The following is a 16,886-nucleotide window of genomic DNA, read 5'->3' as shown; positions in this document are numbered from 1 at the left end:
CAGTCTCTTTCTAGATATTTTCTAGGCTTTTCTCAGCTTCAGTTGATTTTATCCAGCAGAGTCTGGATAATGGACAATTGTGAGATTGCCTCGTGTTTATTACAGCTATTATTTGTGATCATTACCATCAAAATAATTGGCCCTTTGGATCTCTGCCTGATATTTTTTTCCCCCTAAATTAAGATCACATAGAACCAATAGAGAGAGAGACGTTTCCAGTATCTCTTCTTCGAGAAATAAAGTAAAATATTAACTTCCCAGGCTGGATCATCGTTTTCTGCATGGATTCCAAAATTTTGTTTAGCGTGAAAGCATCCATCAATGGGAATAAGGGGGCTTGCGGGCGCATGGACAGACGCATGCCGTTCTCACTTGGGAGTCTCTTGGGGATTTCTTGATTTTTCTCCTTCACTTGGGTTCAAACTTTGAATTTTCTAGGCTAATTGCCCCAGAGGAATGAGGGCTGGGGTGTGGTGTGGGGGGCACACTGGCTAATCCCAACCTTCTGGATTGGTGTCTTTCGACTTTCAATCTGGAAAGCTGCCTGGGTGCTGGGGTGTCTATTAATTAACGTCTATTAAATTAGTGCAGTTTTTCTCTCTCTCCCCACTCTCTCTCCTTCTCTCCCTCTCTCTCTCTCTCCCTCTCTCTCTTTCTCTCCCCCTCTCCCTCTCTCTCTCCCTCTCCTTCTCCCTCTCTCTTTCTTTCTCCCTCTCTCCCTCTCTCTTTCTCTCCCTCTCTCTTTCCCTCTCCCTCTCTCTCTCCCCTCTCCTTCTTCCTCTCTCTTTCTCTCTTTCTCCCTCTCTCTCTTTCTCCCCCTCTCTCTTTCTCCGTCCCTCTCTCTTCCTCTCTCTCTCCCCCTCTCTCTCCCTCTCCTTCTTCCTCTCTCTTTCTCTCTCTCCCTCTCCCTCTCTCTTCCTCTCTTTCTTTCTCTCTCCCTCTCTCTTTCCCTCTCCCTCTCTCTCTCCCCCTCTCCTTCTTCCTCTCTCTTTCTCTCTTTCTCCCTCTCTCTCTTTCTCCGTCCCTCTCTCTTCCTCTCTCTCTCCCCCTCCCTCTCTCTTTCTCTCTTTCTTTCTCTCTCCCTCTCTCTTTTCCTCTCCCTCTCTCTCCCCTCTCCTTCTTCCTCTCTCTCTCTTTCTCCCTGTCTCTCTTTCTCTCCTCCTCTCTCTTTCTCTGTCTCTCTCTCTTCCTCTCTTTCTCCCCCTCTCTCTCTTTCTCTCTCTCTTTCTCTCCCTCTCTCTTTCTCTCTTTCTTTCTCTCTCCCTCTCTCTTTCCCTTTCCCTCTCCCTCTCTCTCTCCCCTCTCCTTCTTCCTCTTTCTTTCTCTCTTTCTCCCTCCCTCTCTTTCTCCCCCTCTCTCTTTCTCCGTCCCTCTCTCTTCTCTCTCTCTCTCTTTCTCTCTCTCTCTTTCTCTCCCTCTCTCCCTCTCTCTTATCTCATCATCTATCCTTTATCTATTTATCATCTATCATCTATCATCTCTCTCTCTCTCTCTCTCTCACACACACACACACACACACACACACACCACACAGAGACAGACATCAAATACAAACTGAAAATTCCCGACAGTGAGAACCACTTAATCATCGGAAAGGCTTTGCCTCCAGAAACTGTGAATGCTCCAACACTGGAGGTTTTTTTAAAGAAGAGACTGGACAATTATTTGTCTGGAATGGTATGGCGCCTCCTGCTTCACAAGTGGGTTGGACTAGGACCTCCCCCGCCCCTCCATCTCTTTACTATGATTGGACAACGGTTCGGAAAACGAACCAAGTTCCGAGTTGTGAATGCTCCATCACTGGAGGTTTCTGAGAAGGGATTGGACAGGGGGTCCAATGAGCAGGGGGTTGGACTAGAAGACCTCCGAGGTCCCTTCCAAGTCTTTTACTCTGAAAGTGTTTTTGATTATGGACTATCAAGTCAAGGTTGACTTTTAGCAGCCCCAAGGACAGATCTTCTCCAGGGTGAAAGGTTGTCAGTTCCTTAGAGCAGAATTCTGGGAGTTGAAGTCCTTCTGGCTTAAAGCTGCCCAGGTGGGAGACTCCCCTCCCTTAGAGAAAGACTTCCAAAGGAACTGAGTCTTAATATTATTTATTAAATGTTAATAAATATTTGCATTATACAGATATGCAATATGGGTAGCTCTGCTGGAGCTGGAGAATTCTGGGAGTTGAAGTCCCCAGGTCTTAACGCAGCCAAGATTGGCCACTTTGATTCCAGGCTAGCAAGGCTACCCTCCTGCCTTAAACCTTTCAACTTTGAACCCCTAAAAAACAGGGTTCCCCCACCACCACCTTGGATTGGACTGCTCCTCTTGAAGTCGTGGTTTTGCTGGAGGAGGGAAGACTTAAGAGGCTCACTCCGCAGAAGGCTGGCCAAACACCCATGGCAAGAGGGTTAGATTAGCAGAGTTGGAAGGGACCTTGGAGGTCATCTAGTCCAGCCCCCCTCACCCAAGCAGGAGACCCTACACCATTTCTGACAGGTGGCAATCCAGGCACTTCTTGAAAGCCTCCAGGGATGAAGCTCCTACAATTTCTGAAGGCAACTTCTGTTCCAATGATTAATTGTTCTCACTGTCAGAAAATTCCTCCTTATTTCCAGGTTGAATCTCTCCTTGTTCAATTTCCACCCATTGTTCCTTGTCTGGCCTTCAGGTGCCTTGGAAAATAACTTGACGCCTTCCTCCTCCTCTCTGGGGCAGCCCCTCAACTATTGGAAGATGCTCTCCTATCTCCCCTGGTCCTTTTATTCATTAAAATCAGATTAAAGTCAGATTAACAGAGTTGGAAGGGACCTTGTAGATCATCTAGTCCAACCCCCTCCCTCAAATATTGGAAGATGCTCTCCTGTCTCCCTGGTCCTTCTCTTCCCTAGACTAGCCAGGCCCAGTTCCTGCAACCGTTCTTTTTAAAAAAAAATATTTTTTATTTCTATACATACATCATTGTATGAACAGTGTGAGCTCCAGGTCATTTAACATTTTGAAACAAACCTAACCATATTTTCATATTCATACTATTCACTTTCTTGTCTAATTTAGTATTCCTTTGTAGTATCAATTTTTATCATTCAATATTCTCATATGGTACTTTATATCAATCACTATATTCTTTTTATTTATTTTTTGTTACACATATTCCCTTAATACTCATATTTGCAATGTTTAATAAATTGTATTGTTTAAATCATCATATAAGTTCATATAGAATAGAATTCTTATTGGCCAAGTGTGGTTGGACACACAAGGAATTTGTCTTTGGTGCAAATGCTCTCAGTGTCCATAAAAGAAAAGATACATTCGTCAAGAGTCCAGAATCATCAGGTACAACACTTAATAATAGTCATAGGGTGCAATAAGCAATCAAATCATACTGGGAAACAGTCAATAAAAATTGTTAGGATACAAGCGACAAAGTTACAGTCATAAGGTGGAGGAGATGGGTGAAAGGAAGGACGGGAGGATTAATAGTTATAGTAAAAGTAATGCAGACTTTGTAAATAATTGGACAGTGTTGAGGGAATTATTTGCTTAGCAGAGTGATGGCGTTCAGGGGAAAATATGAAAAAATATTAATTTATATTGTGCAGTGTTTTATCCCCTTTTTAATATTAATTGTGCCACTATTATATTTTAAGACAAAATCTCTCTCTGATCTCATTGTGAGACACAAATCATAGTTTCCATCTTATTTTCATTTAACAAATGATACATTCTGATAGTAATATCATCATTTATATCTATTAACATACACCAGGGGTTCCCAAACTTGGCAACTTTAAGACTTGTGGACTTCAACTCCCAGAATTCCACAAGTTGAAGTCCACAAGTCTTAAAGTTGCCAAGTTTGGGGACTCCTGATCTAGAACTTTGGGGAAATTAGGAGAGATGTAGAAGATCTAGAACAGAGGTCTCCAAACTTGGCAACTTTGAGACTTTGGGACTTCAACTCCCAAAGTTGCCAAGGTTGGCCGAGAAATTCTGGGAGTTGAAGTCCCCAAGTCTTAAAGTGGCCCAGTTTGGAGACCTCTGCCATATACTACATTATATTATTTTCTTTGTATCGTACTCCACGTGTCATTTCTTTCCCTACAATATCATATTGATTTTCATACATATTTCAATTCACAATTCACAAGCCTTAAATAATAATCCTATAAGAAGACCCTGCAACCGTTCTTCGTGAAAGCGGGCAGATGGGAGGAAGGCAGCCTTAGAAAGGTCCGTTGTGGTTGACTTCCCTGAGGGCCAGTTGCGTTGTTGATTAACTCCCGATGGGGTTGATGAGTAATGGTGGCTCAGGTGGCATCAGAGGGAAGATGTTCCTTTCATAGGAATGCAGAGATGGAGGGACGGCCCATCGAGGACGCCAGGTGCCTCCAGATCCCTGGATCTCCCAAGGTCACTTTTGATCTTCCAACCAAGCTCCTCTAGCAAAGGGGAATATTAGTATCTCTTCCTGGAAAACCAGAGACTTCAGAAATCATTGACAGAATGGAAGCAAACCCCTCTCCCAAAGCGGGAAATTCCTCCACTGAATGACCAGAATCGAGCCCAACATTTCTAGCCGCTAAGCAAGGCGGTTATTCAGTGAGTGGTGCCCCGTTTTACAGTCTTTTCTCACCATGGGAGTTCACTGAAACACTGCCGTTGTTCAGTTAGGGCCATGGCTCTTTAAGTGAACCTGGCTTCCCTGTTGACTTTGCTTGTCCAAAAAAAAATCACGTGATCCCAGGACATTGTGTCGTGTCACCACCACCATCCCCGTTGGAGTCTGAATCCTAGGAGGAAGGAGCTGACGGAGTGGGAGTGTGGCTCCGTTGGCTGTGGAGGAAACTGAGGAAGAGCAAAGTCCGGCTGGGCAGAGCAGGGGAGAGGTAGAACAAGGGAGAAGGGAGTTCAGAGGAAGACCCAGACCCACCCCTTCCTCATCCTAGGGCACGCAGGGAGGAACAGAGAAGGGAGCAAGGTGAGTTAGGTGGCTTACAGGGGAGGAAAGGGCCCTGATTCCCTTCATTAGCCACACCTGGGAATGAGAGTTTAAAAGAGATGCAAGCTGAGAGTCGCAGCTTCTGGGAACAAATGTGAGTTTATCTTGTGTTGACTTTGCTTATCTGTGTTCCTGGAGTCGTCCCAACTGGGTTGATTTACTGCCGTGTTACTTCACTTCTGTAACTTTTTATCTTGCCCTGCCGGATTTATCTTGTCTTGCTAAATTCATATTTTAAAGTTTTCTGTTTGTAACCTTTTGGACTAGAATATCCATAGTCGAAGGCTGTTGCAGGTTCCTGGGAGAGTTTTTTTTTCCAGACTGGAAGGTAACCGGGACATACCAATCAAGGGACCCATACCTATCATCTGGCTGCGTTGCCTTTTTGCCATGCCCCGGGTCACCACACATTGCAACCCTCATAAATGTGAGACAGTCTCCAAGTCCACATTTCGATCACACGACCACGGGGATTGTGCAGTGGTGGTCATAAGTGTGAAAAATGGTCACCTGTCGCTTTCTCCCATGCCGTTGTAACTTTGAACAATGACTCAACGGATGGTTATAGGTTGATGGTCCATTTATTTATGATTTGGGATCTGTCTTTCCAAAAAGTACTTGATCCCAGGATCAGTGTGGAAAGTATGGAACGGGCCCCTTGTCCAAAGTCCTTCAGGCTGCGTTCTCACAAAACACTTAACCAGGTTAAGTCAAGTCTGGGTGGCTCACACCACAGGCTACAATTCGTAATCACTGTTCAATTGTGATTAGGTTTGCGGGATCTAGAGGCTTATGTGTCAACTCGTAAAGCATTCCTATGCCTGTTTTTGAGTTGCCATAAACAAGGGTGGGGGGAGGAACCTGAAGGAGCAGCACAGCAGTTTCAAACCAGAAATACATTCCATGCTTATCTTACAACGATTGTAGCCTAGGCTACCGGATCTTCCGCCCAGGGAAAATCCTTCATTGGAGAACGTGATTGATGACACCCGTGAAGGTGCTTCGTTGGAGAATCTGATTTATGACACACCTGGGTGGTGGTGGTGGGGAAACAGTCACAGGTGGCTGTGAATTACGTACGTCAGAGTTGGTTTCATTTAAGGTTAATGCCGGCACGGTGCTCCTAATAAATCTTGTGAGTCTTTTTTTGAAGTTGGGCTCGAGGCTCATGATTGAATTCAGGACAATCGCCAGCACCCTGACATGATGTGAATCTAATACCTTTGGTTTAACTGGTGTAATTGTGTGAACCCAGACAGCGGATCCAGTAATCAGGTTGACCCTGTGTAGAAATGCAGCCACAGAGCACCAAAACATTGTCAGAAGACATTTTGGGAGACATCGAAAGGTGTTGAGGAGACCACAGTTTCAATTCATCTTTAGAACGTTGAATAACAGAATTGGAAGGGACTTTGGAGGTCATCTAGTCCAACCCCCTGCTTGTCATTTCAGACAAATGGCTCTCCAGTCTCTTCTTAAAAACCTGCAGCGATGGACCCTCCACAACTTCTGGTGGCAAGTAGTTCCGCTGGGGGAAAGAGAAGGGCAACAAAGACGATCTGGAGGCTAAAGGATATTGAGGACGGTTTAAGACTTGGGTATGTCTAATCTAAAGAAGAGAAGGATTATGATAACGCTCTCCCAATATTTGAGGGGCTGCCCCCAAAAAGGAGGGGTAGTCAAGCTATTCTCCAGAGCACCTGAGGGCAGGACAAGTAGCAACAGATGGAAACTAATCAAGGAGAGAATCAACCTGCCGCTAAGGAGATGTTTCCAATTTCAATTAATCCAATTAACCATGGAACAGCTTCAGATTTAACAGATTAACAGAGATGGAAGGAACCTTGGAGGTAATCTAGTCCAACCCCGCCCCCCTACCCAAGCAGGAGACCCTGCACCATTTCTAACAGATGGGAGTCCAGTCTCTTCTTGAAAGCCTCCAGGGATGAAGCGCCCACAACTTCTGAAGGCAACTTCTGTTCCATTGAATATGGAATAACAGATTCGGAAGGGTCCTTGTAGGTCATCTAGTCCAACCCCCTGCCCAAGCAGGAGACCCTGCACTATTTCTGACAGATGGCAGTCCAGTCTCTTGAAAGCCTCCAGGGATGAAGCTCCCACAACTTCTGAAGGCAACTTCTGTCCATTGAATATGGAATAACAGATTTGGAAGGGACCTTGTAGGTCATCTAGTCCAACCTCCCACCCAAATGGGAGACCCTACACCATTTCTGACAGATGGCAGTCCAGTCTCTTCTTGGAAGCCTCCAGGGATGAAGCTCCCACAACTTCTGAAGGCAACTTCTGTTCCATGGGTTGATTGTTCTCACTGTCAGAAAATTTCTCCTTATTTCCAGGTTGAATCTCTCCTTGATCAGTTTCCATCCATGATTCCTTCTTTGGCCTTCAGTTGCCTTGGAAAACAGCTTCCCTCCAATTGTGGTTGGCACTCCATCACTGGAGTTTGTTTTTTTTTTAAACAAGAAACTGGACAACCATTTTTTCCACGCTGGAATGCGGTCTCCTGCCTTGGTCTGGGGGTTGAACTAGATGACCTCCCAGGTCCCTTTCAGCCCTAAGATCCCATGTTGGGGACCTTGGTAGTTGAGTGACTTTTGTCCTGCTTCTCCAACTCAAGCAGCTGTCTTCTCCAACTCAAGTTTGCCTCTGGCCAAGGTGCTGACACCGAAAACTCTCCATAAAAGGAGCACATTTGTTGCTCAGGGTTGACATGAGGGCTCCTTGGCTTGGCGGTTTCCGTGAAGACACTTCAGGACCCAAACTAGGGGACATCATCTGAGTTCCCCAGCTGGCCAGGCCTGGTGTTCCCCCCCCCCTCCTATCTTCTAGAGTGGAGAGACTGCCGAGGAAGGGATGATAAGAGAGTAAGCAGGCCACAATGGGGATAACACCAAAGGGAATGTCCGCTCCGAGATTCACCTGCCAATAAGGTTATGTGAAGAAATGAAGGGGTGTGTGTGAGAAAGTTGAACAGTTCAAGGTTATTTAGTATGTCACCTTAAAAAATTCCAGCTGGAGTTAATTGGTTCTCATGATTAATGAAGTGGAAGGAGATAGGGTGGAATTTGTGATACCCGCTGGGAATGAGTATCAGTTTTGGAAATGTCCATAGACGTGCCAGAGCTGTTCCTAATAAATCAATTGGCGATTATGCTTTTTCTCGGAGCGATTGATTCCCATGGATAATTTCTGGATGCCTAACAGGGAACGCATTTGTGCCAGGGAATTCTGGGAGCTGAACTTAACACCTGTTGGCTTGGGGATTCTGGGTGATGAAGTTCACACATTTTTATTGATGTATTTTTATTTGTTTATTTTATTTGTTTGTCAAACACGTACAAGAGAAGCGTAGGTCTGAACGTAAACCCGAACAAGGGAAATAAATACAGATAAATGGGGACAGTAAAACAAGGATGGGAGGCACGCTGGTGGGCTTATGCGCGCCCCCTTCAAGGACCTCTTAGGAATGGTTAGACAGTTTGAGGTTAAAGTTTTTTGGGGGGTTGGTTGAGGATGCAACGACAGAGTCGGATAGGGTGTTCCGGGTGTTGACCGCTCTGTTGCCGACGTCGTAGTTTCTGCAATCGAGTTTGGAGCGGTTTACTTTGAGTTTGCATCAGTTGTTGGCCCGTGTGTTCTTGTGGTTGAGGCTGAAGAAGCCGTTGAGAGGCGAGATGTTAGCGCAGACAATGTTGTGAAATATGCTTAGATCGGACCATTCAAGATTGTCCAAGCCCAAAATTTCAAGCCTGGAGGTGTAGGGAATTCTATTGTGAGTAGAGCAGGGGTCTCCAACCTTGGCCACTTTAAGACTTGGGGACTTCAACTCCCAGAATTCCTCGGCCAACCTTGGCAACTTTGGGAGTTGAAGTCCCAAAGTCTCAAAGTTGCCAAGTTTGGAGACCTCTGTTCTAGATCTTCTACATCTCTCCTAATTTCCCCAAACTTCTAGATCAGGAGTCCCCAAACTTGGCAACTTTAAGACTTGTGGACTTCAACTTGTGGAATTCTGGGAGTTGAAGTCCCCAAGTCTTAAAGTGGCCAAGGTTGAAGACCCCTGGAGTAGAGGAGTGGAGTGACCTTCCGTAGAGACTCCCAGTCATCCAGGTCCTGGTTGTCCCAAAGGTGTTTTTTTCAGAAGGCAACTGGACTTCTTCGAAGACATTTCGCTTCTCCTCCAAGAAGCTTCTTCAGCTCTGACTGGCTGGTGAGGAAGGGAAAGATTTCTACTCCTTGCAGACAGCTGGTCATTTGCCTCCTTTGAGAGGGTCCTTGAGGCCACTTGGAGGTTGATCTGCGTCCTCAGCATCCATCCTTCCATTCTATACATGGGTTATAAATGGTTGAAAAAATCCACAAGTCTTAAAGTGGCCAAGTTTGGAGACCCTTGTTCTAAGGTTTAAAGCAGGCCCGTCCAACCTTGGCGACTTCGTCCTTCCATCCCCCAGAATTTGCCCCGCAGGGAATTCTGGGACTTGAAGTCCACCAGAATTGAAATCAGAAACAGCTCAGAGGCGGCGTCCTGCACGTGCCAGGAACATGGGAGGCCTGGCTGACGGCCACCTTTTGTCCTCTGCAGTAGTTCCAAAGGCAGAGCAGATGGATTTCTTGGTCTCCGTCACAATGGTGTTGCAGGGGTGCGTGTGCGCGTGTGGAGTGTGGCTTCTCTTAGCAACTGGCAAGGCGGCGGGTGGAACGCGCGAAGGGGAGTCAACCCAGGTTAACCTGGCCGGATTAAAAATTCCCCCAGCTTCGACGATCTTAAATGGAGCATGACGGACATTTCTCTCCTCTTTATGGACATTTAAGGAGCCTCTCAGCTCAGCTCTTCTCCCCAAACACAGGGGTTCTACTCCCATCAGCCCCCTCCTCTTTCTGGACTCGGATTTCTATCCTTTTTTTTTGTTTAATAAAAGTTTTTTATTTTTATTTTTTTATAAGTACAAACAATTCATCTTCCATTTAACGGTGTGTCGTCTGAGTACAGATCTCTTGTGTGACAATAATCAAAATTACTATCATATTCATTACACTGATATTAGTTCTCCATTGTTATCTTGTTATTAATATGCATAATATCTCTTAATATCCTATAACAATAACATTGTTTAGATCTTCACATTATTAGTATACAGATAATCAGAGTTGGAAGGGACCTTATAGGTCATCTAGTCTAACCCCCCACCCAAGCGGGAGACCCTACACCATTTCTGACAAATGGCAGTCCGGTCTCTTTTTGAAAGTGTCAAGTGATACACATATAATATATCTATCATTATAACAATCCTCTTCTTACCATGTTTAATTCTATTTTCCTTATTTCACTACTCTATTAGATATTTCTAGCTTTCACGTTGTTTCTCTAACCATCGATAAAATAGTTCTCATATCTCATCATATTCAGATTGCTCATTCTCTGTAATTGCAAGTGTTAATCTGTTCATTATGGCCCATTCTAATATTTTCCTAATCACAATTTCATCAATAGGAATCTCTCCGCGTTTTCCAGCGTTGTACAAAGACAATCTGGGCTGCAATTAGGACACGAATAATTAAATATCTATTCTCTTTGTTCTAAGTTTCAGGTAAGATCCCCAGCAGGTATATTTCAGGTGTTAAATCAATAATGCTGTTGTGTCACTTTTTTCCAACCACGGATGCATTTTTGTCCAGTATTTTTTGGCTTCTACGCATGTCCACCACGTATGATAATATGAGCCAGGTGTCTGGTGGCCCTTCCAACACTTTTCCCTTTGTGAACAGCCAGCTGGCAGCAGCTCCCTGGCCATGGATGTGGGCTTGGAAGCTGAGACGGTTCCAAGGGAGGCAGGGGGGAACCTTGGTCTCCCTTCGTGCCTTGTAGAGGGAGGGAGGGTCCTTGTTTGGAGTCTGACCACCTCCCTCCACCCTTTGGAGATCGGAAATGGGAGATCCCTCATCTGGATCCTTCAAGGAATTGGTGGTCTACTCCCTTCATCCTTCCCCTGCCGTGTACAGGTAGTACAGATAATCAGAGTTGGAAGGGACCTTGTAGGTCATCTAGTCCAACCCCCTGCCCAAGCAGGAGACCCTACACCATTTCTGACAGGTGGCAGTCCAGCCTCTTCTTGAAAGCCTCCAGGGATGGAGCTCCCACAACTTCCGAAAGCAACTTCTGTTCCATGGTTTGATTGTTCTCAATGTCAGAAAGTTTCTCCTTATTTCAAGTTGAATCTCTCTCCTTGGTCAGTTTCCATCCATTATTCCTTGTCTGGCCTTCAGTTGCCTTGGAGAATAGCTTGACTCCCTCCTCCTCTCTGGGGCAGCCCGTCAAATATTGGAAGATGCTCTCCTGTCTCCCCTGGTCCTTCTCTTCCCTAGACTAGCCAGGCCCAATTCCTGCAACCGTTCATCATATCTTTTAGCCTCCAATCATCCCCTCATCATCCTGGTTGCTCTTCTCTGCACTTTTTCTAGAGCCTCAACCTCCTTTTTATAGTGTGGGGACCAAAACTGGATGCAGTGCTCTAGGTGTGGCCTTACTAAGGCTTTATAGAGTGGTCTTAGTACCTCCCCTGATCTGGATTGTATCCCTCTGTTAATGCAACTTAGGATTGCATTGGCTTTTTTGGCTGCTGCTGCACATTTGCTAGCTCCTATATAGCTGGTTGTCCACTAAGAGTCCAAGATCCCTCTCCCAGTTCCTGCTATTGAGTCCTGGTTTCACCCAGTCTATATGGGTCTTTTGGGGTTTTTCTTGCCTAAGTGCAGGACTTTCCTTTTCTCTATGCTGAATTTCATTTTGTTAGATACGTCCTGCTGCGGGGGACGTTGGGGGGCGCGGGGAGTCTCTGAACTGGAGGCTTTGCTCACAGGCCGTTTATTGCCAAGCCAGGGACCGGCCTCTAACCAAGCGGGCTTGTCACAAATAAATGCGAATTCCTTTCTTTCTCTCTTTTGTGCCTCGTTTGTCAGGTATTCAGCTCCCCAGCAGATGCTACAAGGTGAAAAATTAACTCTCCCTAGCGAGAGAGAGCAAATCAACCTGAAATCGAGGGAGTTGAATTACTCTGGAGGAGTAACTCAACAGCTGTCCAGAAGTTTTGTCAATTCTTCTGCTCTTCAGTGTCAGTTGCCGCCTCCACCTCCTCCTCCTCTTCTTCCTCCTCCTCCTCCTCTTCCTCCTCCTCCTCTTCTTCTTTCTCCTCCTCCTCTTCCTCCTCCTCCTCTTCCTCCTCCTCCACCTTCTCCTCCTCCTCCTCTTCTTCTTCCTCCTCTTCCTCCTCCTCCACCTCCTCCTCCTCTTCTTCTTCCTCCTCTTCTTTCTCTTCCTCCTCCTCCTTCTCTACCCCTCCTCTTCTTCTTCCTCCTCTTCCTCCTCCTCCACCTCCTCCTCCTCTTCTTCTTCCTCCTCTTCTTTCTCTTCCTCCTCCTCCTTCTCTACCTCCTCCTCTTCTTCTTCCTCCTCTTCCTCCTCCTCCACCTTTCCTCCTCCTCCTCCTCCTCTTCTTCTTCCTCCTCTTCCTCCTCCTCCACCTTCTCCTCCTCCTCCTCCTCTTCTTCTTCCTCCTCCTCTTCCTCCTCCTCCTCCTCCTCCTCCTCCACCTTCTTCTCCTCTTCCTCTGTCATAAATATGAGTCACTTGTCGAGCGTCTGAATTTTAATCCCGTGACCCATGGAGATGCTGCAACGGTCATCCGTGCGAAAAAGTGGCCCTTCAGTCACTTAATCAGTGCCGTCGTCACAGCCACCAAATGAACGGTTGAAAATTGAGGACTACTTTGCACCTCAAAATCTGCCTGCTTATCAGGAAGCAAATTATAAAGGTGCAAAACTCCAGGACGCGGGTTGAAGAGCCTCCACCCCAAAAAACTTCAGCCTCCAGAAGTAAAAAAAAAACAAAAAAACGAGTTTGATAAATAATAATAAAGTGTGTTTATCCAGATTTAGACTCACCGAGATCCTTCTTGGGTAAATTTAAAGAGAGCTTAACTCGTCCACAAACACGCAGAGGAGCCCCGAAGGCGTGGAAGGCATTGTTAGTGGAGAGAAGGAGAAGTTTAAACGGGGAAGTATTGACTGTCTAGAGGCTCCAATAATACCCAAAGTAAATCAAAGTGAAGGATTAGGTTTTAAGAAGGCCGTGAAAAGGATTTTGTTTGTTTTCTTTTTCTTGTAAATAAATGGCCGTTTGCAAAAAAGGGAAAGCTGGTGTTTGTTTTCCAGAAGCCTGAAAAACCTTCCATAAATCATGACGATTGTTTAAATGTTTTCTAAGGAGCTGAACTAGCAACCAGCGTGGAACAGGCTGAAGGAGCCTTGATTTATGGCGGCCTATTCATTCTCTCTGCCTCTCTATACGACACGGCACAGATTGGACACTTCCCGGGGATGAAGGATCCTAGCTGTCAGTCAACCTGACTGGTTGGGGAAGGGGCTTCTATTTCTGCAGAATGCATTAGGGGGTCTCACACTGCACCACCTGTGGCTGATGCATTCTGGGAGTTGAAGTCCGCAAGGCTTAAAGTTGCCAAGTTTGGTGACCCGTGGTAGAGTGTCTCCTGGGGGTTGGACTAGAAGACCTCCAAGGAGCCTTCCAGCTCTTGTTATTCTGTGCTATTCTTTTTCCTTCCCTCCTTCCTTTCCTTCCTTCCTTCCTTCCTTCCTTCCTTCCTTCCTTCCTTCCTTCCTTCCCTCCCTCTCTCCCCCCTCCCCCTCCCTTACCTGCCTACTTACCTCCTCACTGGAGGTGTTTAAGAAGAGACTGGACAGCCACTTGTCTGAAATGGTATAGGGTTTCCTGCTTGAGCAGGGGGGTTGGACTAGATGACCTCCAGGGTCCCTCCCACTTTAGTTTTCTGTTATTCTGGATGGAAGACGCCTCATATTTCAGTGACTTTGATCCAATTTGCCCTCCACTGCGGAAAGGACATCAGGATGGATCCAGCTGGGTGAAGCTCTTTGGATTTCTTTAAATATGAGAACATGGATTTCCTGGGGCTGGAAGGGACATTGAGCCCGAACCCTGCTCAAGACGGGAGCTTTATACAATCAGTCCAATGGTTGTCCAATCTCTTCTGAAAAGCCTCCAGTGGTGAAGCACCCACAACTTCTGGTGGCCAGCAGTTCCACTGGTAAATTGTCCTCACTGGTAGAAAATTTCTCCTTAGTTCTAGGTTGCTTCTCTCCTTGATGAGTTTCCATCTGTTGCTTCTTGTCCTGCCTTCAGATGATTTCTTAATTTTTTTTAATAGATTTTTAATTTTATAATGTTTCTTCTTCACCCGATGCAGAGCATGTTTCCCAATGGGTATCGGTATTTAAATTCCCCGTTTATTTTATTTATTTTATTGATTGATTGATTGATTGATTTGATTTGACAATCAATTACAAGATAATAAGTATAAGTAAAAACATAGTTATGAATACATGGATATTTATAAGAAAAATTAAAAAAGAAACAATAGGGACGATTGGTGCACTTATGCACGCCCCTACAAATCTCTTAGGAAAGGGGTGAGGTCAATAGTAGAAAATCTAAGGTTAAAGTTTTGGGGGTTTGGGGAAGAAACCACAGAGTCAGGTAGAGGATTCCAGACACTGACCAATCTGTGGCTGAAGTCGTCTTTCCTGCAATCAAGTTTGGTGCGATTAACCTTGAGTTTGTATCTATTGTTTGCTCTTGTGTTGTTATGGTTGAAGCTGAAGTATTCATTGACCGGTAGGACATTGCAATGTATGATTTTTATCTACTATACTTAGATCGGACCGAAGGCGGCGTAGTTCTAGGTTCTCTAGGTCTAGAATTTTAAGACTGGTGGTATAAGGTATTCTGTATAATTCGCCAAATTCTCAATTGCAATGTATGGTTGAAGCTGAAGTATTCATTGACAGGTAAGTAATTGCAATGTATGATTTTATATACTATACTTAAATCAGACCGAAGGCGGCGTAGTTCTAGGTTTTCTAGGTCTAGAATTTCTGGTGGCATAAGGTCTTCTGCAACGAGTAGAGGAGCAGAGAACTCTTCTTGTGAAATAAATATTGTGAAATTCTGTGATGCAGAGCACGTTTCCCAACGGATATCAGGGCCTTTAAATTCCCCATTGCCATTTGCGGTGTGTTTCCTGCACACTTCAGCTAACTGATTAGCAAAGAGTTCGTGCATTGTTAGTACACGCCTCTCGCAAATTAATTTCTTCTCTCTTTTAATATTTACCCAAATACTTTCAAGGATTGTATTGTTCATTTATGTGGAAGTCTACTAATTCCTTAGATACAGTACAATGCAACCAACCCAACTCTTTTGTTCGGTCTGTTTCTTTTGAGAAAACTTTTTTCTCAAAAGTTTTTTCCCAAACGCCATCACTCTGCTAAACAAATAATTCCCTCAACATTGTCCAACTATTTACGAAGTCTGCACTACTATTAATCTTCACATCACTCCTATCGCCCATCCTCCCCCACTTATGACTGTATGACTGCAACTTTGTCGCTTGTATCCTTACAATTTTTATTGACTGTTTCCTAGTATGATTTGATTGCTTATTGTACCCTGTGACTATCATTAAGTGTTATACCTTATGATTCTTGACTCTTGACGAATGTCTCTTTTTTTTTACGAACACTGAGAGCATTTGCACCAAGACAAAATCCTTGTGTGTCCAATCACACTTGGCCAATAAAGAATTCTATTCTATTCTATTCTATTCTATTCTATTCTATTCTATTCTATTCTATTCTATTCTCCACTATCCTATTTGACTGTTTCCTAGTATGATTCAATTGCTTTTTGTATCCTGTTAAGTGTTGTACCTTTTGATTCTTGACTCTTGATGAATGTATCTTTTCTTTTGTGTACTGGGAGTATTTATACCAAGACAAATTCATCGTGTGTCCAATCACACTTGGCCAATAAAGAATTCTATTCTATTTTCTATTCTATTCCTCTTCTCTTCTCTTCTCTTCTCTTCTCTTCTCTTCTCTTCTCTTCTCTTCTCTTCTCTTCTCTTCTCTTCTCTTCTCCACTATCCTATTTGACTGTTTCCTAGTATGATTCAATTGCTTATTGTACCCTATGACTATCATTAAGTGTTGTACCTTATGATTCTCGACTCTTGACAAATGAATCTTTTCTTTTATGGACCCTGAGAGCATTTGCACCAAGACAAATTCCTTGTGTGTCCAATCACACTTGGCCAATAAAGAATTGTATTGTATTCTATTTTATCCTTTTAGTTGTATGTCCCAGTCATGGGTTCCATCCCATCAAAACTAAAACATACAAAGAATAGTGGCAGGAATTGGGTAGGTCTAGTCTAATGAAGACAGGGTGGGGCATGATAACAGTCTTCCAGTATTTGAGGGGCTGCCACAAAGAAGAGGAGGGGGTCAAATTATTCTCCAAAGTAGGAGAAGAAGCAATGGGTGGAAACTAATCCAGGAGAGAAGCAACCTGCAATTAAGGAGGAATTTCCTGACAGGGAGAACAATTGACCAGTGGAACTGCTTGCTACCAGACATCAGGTCTGCTCCATCACTGGAGGCTTTTAAGAAGAAACTGGACAGCCATTTGTCTGGAATTGTATAGCATCTCCTGGTTGGTTAGGGGGTTGGACTAGAAGACCTCTAAGGTCTTCCAGCACTATTCTTTTTTTTTATATATAAATTTTTATTATTTTTTTAACATAAAAAACACAACAACAAAGCATAAAAGTATCAGCCCCCCCATATTTTTGTACACACCGTAAGTCGGTTGGTCCATCGGTTTTGTGCATTCACCACATAGTCACAATTACAGTTACTTTATATAATACTCTTATCAATACAAATTTATAAATCCTAGTATCTCTATTAAAGAAAAAAAAAGAAAAAAATTTGACTAAACTTTTAT

Source organism: Pseudonaja textilis, chromosome 4, assembly GCF_049901715.1.
Source record: "Pseudonaja textilis isolate UNSWEBS1 chromosome 4, rPseTex1.2, whole genome shotgun sequence".
Lineage (NCBI taxonomy): Eukaryota > Metazoa > Chordata > Lepidosauria > Squamata > Elapidae > Pseudonaja > Pseudonaja textilis.
Note: the sequence above shows the minus strand (reverse complement) of the source record.